Raw genomic sequence first — 9593 nt, forward strand, 5'->3', positions numbered from 1 at the left:
GGGGTACTTCCTCTTCAGTTAGCTTAGCGCTTTGCCCTCCTCGTCTCCCTTGGAGTTCCAGGTCAGTAAGGCAGGCTTCGTGAGAACCATTTTCAGGGCCAGCAAAATGACTCAGCTGGCAAAGGAACTTGCTTCAAACCTGGTGAGCTGAGTTCAACCCCTAAGGCCCATTGGATAGAAAGAGAGACTTGACCCCTGAAAGTTGTCATCTGGCAACCCCCCCCCACCCCCCCCCCCACCCCCGCTACATATATAATCTATGGTCCTTATTTTTTGTTTGTTTGTTTTTTGGGTTTTTTTTTTGTTGTTGTTGTTGTTTTTGTTTTTTCGAGATAGGGTTTCTCTGTGTAGCCCTGGCTGTCCTGGAACTCACTCTGTAGACCAGGCTGGCCTCGAACTCAGAGACCGCCTGCCTCTGCCTCCCAAGTGCTGGGATTAAAGGCGTGCGCCACCACTGCCCGGCTGGTCCTCATTTATAAAATGATGCCTTAGAAAGATTAAGGGATTTGCTTTTTGTGTTATATGGCCCACAAGCTAAGTTGCTTTTCTCTCTTCTGTGTCTAAATGAGTGATGGGAAGTGACTTCAAGGAAGACGGGTTTATTTGGGGCAGGTGGTTTGGAGCTAGAGTCCATCGTGGCCGGGAAGGTTTGGTGGAGGAGGCTTCTGCATATCTGAGTGGATTAGGAAGCAGAGACAGGGGCGTGAGGGTACTTGTGTGGCTTTCTCTTTTTCACCTGGGCCCGTGGCAAGGCATCACCTACATTCAAGGTCCTCCCTGGATTAAGCCTTTCTGGAAGCTCCCGCACAGGCATGCTCAGAGGTGATTCCAACCCCTGTCCAGTCGACAGTTAGAAGGGTCCATCACAGAGACAGATGTGATGAAGCTGGCTATCAGGGAAGTTTCTAAGATCAGTGGGACTCAGATTTCCTTGAGGATGCTAAGGGACAACTTCGTGACACAAGTAGGGCTCAAGAAGACAGTGGTGCAAGCAATACCCGGACTCCTCCCACCGCCCACCTGCAGTCTCCAGGGTTTTATTTACCTGTTTAGTTCTGTCACCTAGTAACAGCAAGCTCCCCAAGGGCAGACAGAACTCAACGCTCTCATTTGCCATTGAAGTTCCGGTGCCTGGAAGAGAATCTGGCTTGATGTCTGTGCACAATACCTATTTTTGGCTGAATAAACAAAGGAGAATGAGATCCTTAGCGAAAGTTTGTTTTGTTGGTCTCAGATAGTGAACCCAGGACCCTGCCCTAGCCTCTGAAAAGCTTTGAGAAAAGGGAGCCTTAGAGCTGAGCCTTCCTGAAAAGGCTGGAGATTTTACAGGCTGGAAGAAGGATCACTCAAGTTCCAGACTGAATATGGAGGAGACGGCAGAAAGCTCTGTGTGTGTGTGTGTGTGTGTGTGTGTGTGTGTGTGTGTCTGGCCATACTGTGAGAGAACTGTTTCGTAGGGGTCCCTAAGTGTCCACTGCAGTTCCTGCCCAAAGGAGAGGCTGGCCAGACCTGTGGATCAGTGGCTCTGGGTGGGGAGTGAGAGATATGGGGCTGCTAAGGTTGGGGGTGGGGTGTTGGCAGCAGGAGCCCACATTAACAGGTGACAAGGGTGTCCAGGCAGAGATGCTGGTACTATTAATAGGAACATACGTCACAGATAATGCTTTTGTGTGTCAGGAACATGGCCGCTGATGGATTGCGAGACTTCAAAGATGACATTGAAGTGCTAAGGTCAGGTGCTAGGAAGAGAAAACAGAGCGGGGAGGGTCTGGCAGCCAACGCCACTCGGTGTGTTTGCTCTGTGCATCACAGGTTTGAGTGGGAACTGCTTTGTGAAAATCTCCAGCTGGTTGCCAAAATATGAGCTACACGAGTGGCCCAGCCTGTCCCTCTGGACCCCTGAGCCATAAATAGTCAGGAGGACCCAACTAAGGGGGGTGGAGTTCATTTTGTCGTGTATGGAGTCTCATTATGTAGACGAGACTGGCCATGAATTCATAGAGACCCAGCTGCCTTTGCCTCCTGAATGCTGAGATTAATTGTGTGCACCTCTACCCCCCAGCTAGGGCGATTTTGGAGGTAGCCTGCAGGATTCCAACCTGCAGAATGCTGGCCTGGCAAGGGACTGGGAGGCTCCTTCCTTCACTAAGGACAAAAGGAGGATTGGGACCGTCTAAGCTGGGGATGGGGTGGTGGTGGCCGGTGTCCTATGACTTGCTGGATCAGGTAGACATTTTGTCTCCCATGGTTCTTAGAAAAGGCCGTTGAATGTCTGACGATTTGAGATTCCATGGTTTTGTCAGCCCTTCTGTTTGAACAGAAAGCTCCCTAATCCATGCCCCTCTCCACATTCACGCATAACTGGTTAACAAGTCATACCCGAAAATACGAGCCTCCCCTTCGGTGCACGATGCTGGTAGATTGGATTTTATTGTTGCCATCCTTGGGATATTCTTGTTTGCTAGGGTCTCCACGAGACACAAAGCTATAGATCAATCCCCTGCCCTGTACTCCCAGTCTTAATGTTATACACTGTTATTGAGGAACTATGGCTTCAGAGGTGAAGGGCTGGAAGAAAACCAAGTCTTTCTGGACCCTCAAATTCCTTTCTTCCTGGCCTAAGGGGCATTGTTCGGATCATAAATTGCAGGCCTTTTAAGAAAAGCAAACAAAGGCTAACTGCATTGCAAAGGTCACCGGGCCCGTGGAGAGAGCGCGTGATTAGCTTCTGAAACAGAAGGCTTTGAGGACTTTACAGGGTTCAAAGGTGCGACCAGAAATTTTCAGTCCAGGGCAAATCCTAAGAAGTCTTCCTCCCCCATCTGTCACCTCAAGAGCTCCGCCCATCTACCTTCTGGGAGGACCCGCTGCTGCGGACAGGGCTGACAGGGCGGGTCAAGCAAGGGCAGGAACATGCCCCACCCCCTCCCCTCAGACCAAGCCAGGAACAGGGGAGGTTTCCACTTGGAAAGCCATCCTGGTCGGCTTCTCCACGTGCCTCTCTGTCACCTGCACTGTGAATGACTAGTGATGACTTATACGCATGCCCAGGCGGTGACCTTGGATTTTTTTTTTTTTTTTTTTTTTTTGGTCTGTGATTCTCAAATGTTTATGAATAAATTGATAATGCCTACCCTGGTTCAAAGGATGGTTGGAGGGATGAAATGAGATAAAGCACAAAGAACAGGAAATGTACAGAACACATATCCGTGGATTTTAGGGGCCTGAACTGTTCTTTTCTGGAACATTCTCACCCTCCACCCATCTGTTGTCTTTGTGCCGAGCTGGGTGGGGGACGCTTGCACTGGGTGGGGGACACACGCTGTGTGTCCAGGGTGGACTGTACTGTGACTGTCCCCATGGAGTCAACACTCCCCTTTGCCAGCCTCATCCAGAGCATGGAGAGCCTGTGGGTCAGGATAGCCTGTCTGCGGTGGGAGAGGGCCACAGTGTGGCGAACTGCTCTCCTCCGCTGCCATTGGCCACGGTCAGCAGCCAGCCAGAGAGAAGCCGCGAGCGCCCCCTGACGTCTTCACCGCACAGCACAGGCGGGGCTGCCACAGCCAAGCAGCAGATCTCAGTCAGCCAGCAGAGATCGCCAAGTGTGCCCTGCGCATCTCCTGCTGGTCTGCTGTAGGTCTTTACTCCGTTTGGAACACCTGTCCTGGTCATAAAGGACAGGTTTCACATATGTGAATCCTACATAGAGAGACCCAAGGGCAGAGGACATTTTTGATGACCATTACCACGGAGACAAAAGGAGAATATTCTAGAAGGAGGCAAAAGAGGAAAGGGCAAAATAAGAGAAGACTATGGGGCTTGGGGTGAAGAAGAAAAGGAGTCCAGACCCTTTGGGCCCATGGCTCACTAAGTGAGTTCTCCATCCATGGTTGCCTCTTGGGCCTGAAACCACAGGTTAGGTTTTGTTTCGAGCCGCCCTAATGTTGACTGCCCCACAGAATATTCCCATCCCCCTCCAGGTGGGGAGGAGAGTCTACAACTCTGACCAAGTTTGGGCTGTCTTTGGGAGATGTGATTTGCTCAATTACGGCACAGTTCCCTGACACTCGGCACTGATCTCTCATTCCTTTGTATCCAAGCACCCCGGGTTGGGTCCTGACAGGAGAGTCATGAGCTACGAGGACTTAAAAGCTAAAGCTGGCAAAGGAAAGTGACTCCCTCTCAGAGCAAAGCTGTTGAATGAGAGGAAATGAATGGTCTAGACTCAGAAACAAAGCAATGGGGAGGGAGGGCTTCTGCCAAGACCACTGCTATTTGTTCCCAGGCTTGGCAGGAAGGGAGAAAGCCTGAAAGCTTTGCTGACAAGCATTGTTTACAAGCAGAGAGAGTGTGTGTTGTCCACACAGCCCTCGAAGTGCACCTTGGATCCCAGTCAGGATAGCAGACACCAGCTGTAGGGAGCTGCGATGCAGGCCCATCAGTGTGCCTTCTCAGGTCTGCTCTATCAGGCTGCACAGAGAGAGGAGGCAGGCACTTCTCAGAGACAGGCTTCTGGAGCCAGAGGTCCTTTTCCTTTCTCACTGTGATTTTTCAACATCTCAAAATTGCTTTATGAAGAGCCTCTTCTGAGCCTTGCAAAACTTGAGATCAAGTCCAGTTCCCCTGCCTCAACGCAGCAAATGCATGAAAACCCATCTTCCTTCCTCCCATCCATCCATCCATCCATTCATCCATCCATCCATCTATCCAAGTCTGCATTTATCAAGCATCCATGAAGCATCTGCTCTGCACAAGTCATAGTTCTGGGTGCAGAATTCAGAAGTGAACAACTGAAACAAGCCTCATCTGAGTGGAGTTATTTTCCAATAGGAAAACAAGCCAACCAGATAGGGACAGTAACAGGGTGGTGGGGAGCTCGCCGAGTTAAGCTGGTCTGGGAGGACTGAGCCATGTTGACATATGGCACGGAAGGCTTGTGAGCCAAGGGACAAATAGGTGCAAGGTGTGCAGAAATGTACTTGGTCTATTCAAAACAAAGCAAAGTGAGCCAGTGTGGGTGAACAGCTCGCAGGAGACTGACGGCAGGCGCCAGACCTGTGTGGGCCTTGCAGGCCATGGTAGAGAGCTTTTAAATGAGGTGATGAAAGGCCACTGGAAGGAACAGAGCCCTGAAAAAATATGACTCAGTGTGCAAGCATTTAAAAGAATTCTAGCTCGTGGGGTGAGCTGGTGTATCGGGATGGGATGGTGGGATGGGAGGCAAGACCGGATCTGCCGAAGTCTACAGGGTCAAGGGGATGGCTTGGCCTAGATACGTGGGGAATATTAACTTGGGACCATAGTTAGAGAGCAGCATGGGGACGTGGGGGTCCATCCGGCTTGGATCAGGTTATTGCAGACTGTAGTTTATCAGATTAGCCCTCAGGGTAGCACCTTCTCACGTGACAGGGCTGCAATGCTGAGTTAACTGCACGGATTCTAAAACCTTCCTAAACGCATTCTTGATGTAGAAATACATAGCTCTCCACCAGATGAAGCAAATCCAAGAACCAACCGTGGCAGACAGGTAGCCAGCAGTGTTGGTCCTTGGGGCCAGGAGTGGAGTCCAGGAGGTCTGCAGCCTTTCATCAATGGTCCTCCAGGGATGGAGGAAGATGCACATGGCTTGCTGGAGAGGGAAACCTAGCAGTTTCTGGAGTCTCCCGATTAAGTTGGGTCAAAAGGCGACATTTCCAGAATGGGTTGGATGAGAGCAAGTGTCTCTGAAGGAGACTTGGACATCTAGGCATTATCACTGGGTGATAGAAAAATCATGTAGACACCCCCTAAGGATCTGTGACCACAAGGTGATCTTGAATGCTTTCTCTCTGGACTTGTCTATTTGTTAGCTTGAAAATGCACAAGCATCAAATGTAATTTAAATGATCTTGGCTGTGCTGTTGGATAACTGGCAGGTTTAAAAGTCAGTCTTTTTATGTAGTTCAGCTTCAATCTAGACCTCAAACAATCCCCACAGATGATGTTTAAAGGAAGAATAAACAATCCACATTAAAAATTAACAAAGCACACAAAGAAACTATCATAGATTGTAAAATGAAAAAAAAAACAGAAATGACACTCTGGTGATTTCAGATATTAGAGTGGTCTTACATGGAATAAAATCATTTATTATATTTAAGATGTAAAAGAGGAGCTTAGAACATGACCATGACCAGGAGACCCCAAAACTGTGTTTCTCAACCTGTGGGTCATGACACTTGGGGATTGCATATCAGATATTCTGCATATTAGATATTTATGTTACGATTCATAATAGCAGCAAAATTACAGTTATGAAGTAGCAAAGAATTTTATGGTTGGAGGTTGCCACAACATAAGGCACTGCATTGCATGGTCATGGTGTTAGAAGGTTGAAAACCACTGCCCGAGAGCTTAATCGCACAAATCTTGGAAATGACCAAACAGACTCTTAAAATAAGAACCAAAATAGTAGAGCTATATTCAGTGGACACAGCAATACCACATTAGATGCAGCTTAAGAGAGAATTAGTCAGTTGAAAGGCGGGTGCAAATGTATATCCATCCAGAATGCAGTTCTGAGAGATAAAATAGTGTAAATTGTCAAAGCTGAAAGTCACAAAGGGTAGTATCGCCAGTTAACTTCACAACCACCTTAGATTTCCCATAGGAAGAAAGAGTAAAGACATTTTAGAGTTAAATGCTAATGATTCCTTAGAATTGTTGGAACTTGTTTTTCAAAAATAGAAAATCTAATAACCAAAAAAAGAGAGGAGAAACACTACACACACACACACTCACACACAAAATGGGGGAGAGAGTATTAAAAGCAGAAAGAAAAGAAAGATACCTTGTAGACAAATGGTCAACTGGATGATTTAATAATGGAAACCAGAAGATAGCAGAAGACATATTTTAATGTGCTAAGAATAAGTGTGTAACCAAGAGTAGAAAATTTCTTTGAAGAATGAAAATGCTCATTCTAGCCTGCTGTTCCTGCTGCGTGAGGACTCGCAACACAGAAAATGCTAGCGTGCATATTAGGGACTGAAATTCCAGAGAGTAAAGGTAGTGTTAAATGTGTGAACCAAATAAAATTGGACTTTATGAAGTAATTGAATAAGAAAAAAAATCTCCATGTTTGTTTATGTACTTGTGTGTATGGAGTGTCAAATGGGCTAAAACCAACATCCCTACTGACAGTAGCAGACAGGGAAGGAGTGATGGGAACCCCAGCCTGCTAAGATCCTCGTCATCATCAGATTAGAGTGGAGATGTTGGCCAACTCTGGATTCCAGTTCATAGCCCAGGTAACTGTTAAGAGAACCTAGACAAAGCAAGAAAGTCCCAGGAAGTGATGCAAGAAAAGGAAAGGAGGGGAGGGGAGGGGAGGGGAGGGGAGGGGAGGGGGGTGACAAAGACAATGATCTTAATTTTAACAGGGGCAATAAAGTGGGTCAAGAGGCATAGAGAGGTCAGCTGGAATCCAAGAGACAAGAAGAAAGCAAGCCACATGTGTGTTTAGTCATGAAACGTAAACACACAGCCCCCCAAAACACAGTGTGATGAACTCAGCTTCCACCATTAAAGTAAAAGATTCAAAAGCAAAAGAAGTGACCAGAAGGTAGAGCTAAGGTAAGAGGCGCTAATGAAAATAAGATGGAGCCTCTCCAACAAAATGCAAGCAAAGTGTATACATAGTTAGAAAAGGCCTCTGAAAGCTGGGCAGATAGTAACACTACTGAACCTACATGTCCCTAACAACATAGTCTCAACATTAAACAAAAGTTCTATGAAAACTGTAAGAAGCTGAAAACTTGTAATATCATGGGAAATTTAAAAACACTTTGTTCAGTAAATGTTGGAACACTTCAGGAACGCAGAAATACAGAAGTGTTAAGCAGCATGTGACCAGGTGACCTGACATTTATTGAACTTCAAATTTATATTTACATATCTTCTTGGCATGTACATCGAACAATGAGGAAATGCTGACTTAAAAGTTGTCCACCTAGAACGTGGAGAGATTGGGGTCTCTCAGATCTTCTCTGTGGTTAAGAATGTGAACCTAACCAAGCAACCTTCCTTGGCTACTTTTTAATGGCTGTGACAAAGGACCATGACCAAAAGCAACTTATACTTTGGGGCTGTTTACTTTGGGGCTCATGACTAGAGCCCAGCACCTGCTATCATGGTAGGGAGCATGGCAGCAGGCAGGCAGGCATGGCGCTGGAGCAGTAGCTGAGAGCTCACATCCTTAACTGCAAGTAGGAGGCAGAGAAAGACCTAACTGGGAACGGGTGGGCTTCTGGAACCTCAAAGCTCTCCCCAGTGACAGACACCCTTCCTCCTGCTAAGCCACATCTCTTAATCTTTCTCAAACAGTCCTACCAACTGGGGATCAAGTATTCAAACATATAAGCCCAAGGTGGGCATATGTATTTAAACCACCGCACAACTCACTGTGTTTGTCAGGAATAGCATTTTTAAAACTTCAAAACCCATGGGGTCTACTATCCACCATAGGTCTGTTGTTTCTGACTAACACCATTTTCTTAAGTCCTGTTAATTGCCCATTCTGGTGGAAACCACGGGGGTCTCCGCAGCAAACACCTTTTCTATAGTGGCAGTTTAGATCACTTATACTGTTTTCTCTTATAGACCTACCTATATTCTTTTTTTTTTTTTTAAAATCAAACACTCCAGAATTTAATATGAAAAATAAGTTAAAACTTCAAAGCAGCTTACATGTGCTCTATCCCTGAGCTACATCGTTCACCATCCATGGCTTTTTTTTTTTTTAATTGTTATGAAGAGTGTGTTTGGGATGGTGTGGCTATGAGGCGTGGCAGACCATGAGGGAGGAGAAGACACTGATATGACAAATATTTCCACAGAAATCACCCTGTACCAAGGACTAGGTTTCCATATCTATTTGTCCCCTTTATTGATTTCAATGTTCTAGGGAGAATTTTTTTTAAAGACATTTATTTTCTTGAGGGTCTGGAAGTCACAAGTTCAAGGTCAAGGTATGGGCAGGGCTAAATTCTGTGGTCTCTGTAATGAGTCCTTGCTGTCCTCTGGCATCCAGTGGCTCGTCTCTCCCGTTGGCTCATCTCTAGTGTCCCTTCTGTGAACCCTAGTCCCTTTTTGAGGACACCACCCAGACTGGATTAAGGCAACAGCACTTTAACTTCCTCCTCTCTTTAACAGCTTCTTTGTGGGCTATGGGGGGATTAGGGTTTCAGGCAGTGAACTGGGGAGGATATGACTTATGCTCCAGCAGCTGTTTGGGGAGACGGGGAAGTTGGAGACCCAGAGATGCCAAGCAACTGGAGAAGGCCATGAGCTCACCCAGCATTGCAGGTGAGAGGCACACAGTCAGGCTCATCTGAAGGCCTACCATTCCCTGAGCAAGCATAGCCCCGTTATTGGATGTGGGCAGGAGATGGAAAAGGTCCTTTGGAGTTCAGTTCCCAGCACCCATGTGGAGTGGTGTGTAACTGCCTGTGGCTCCGTGCTGGGAATCCAGTGCCCTCTTTCTGGAATCCTCAGGCACCTGCACGCACGTGGCATGCACACACAGAGACACACAAACAGGTCTTTATTATTGT

The sequence above is a fragment of the Mus musculus genome, chromosome 3, assembly GCF_000001635.26.
Source record: "Mus musculus strain C57BL/6J chromosome 3, GRCm38.p6 C57BL/6J".
Lineage (NCBI taxonomy): Eukaryota > Metazoa > Chordata > Mammalia > Rodentia > Muridae > Mus > Mus musculus.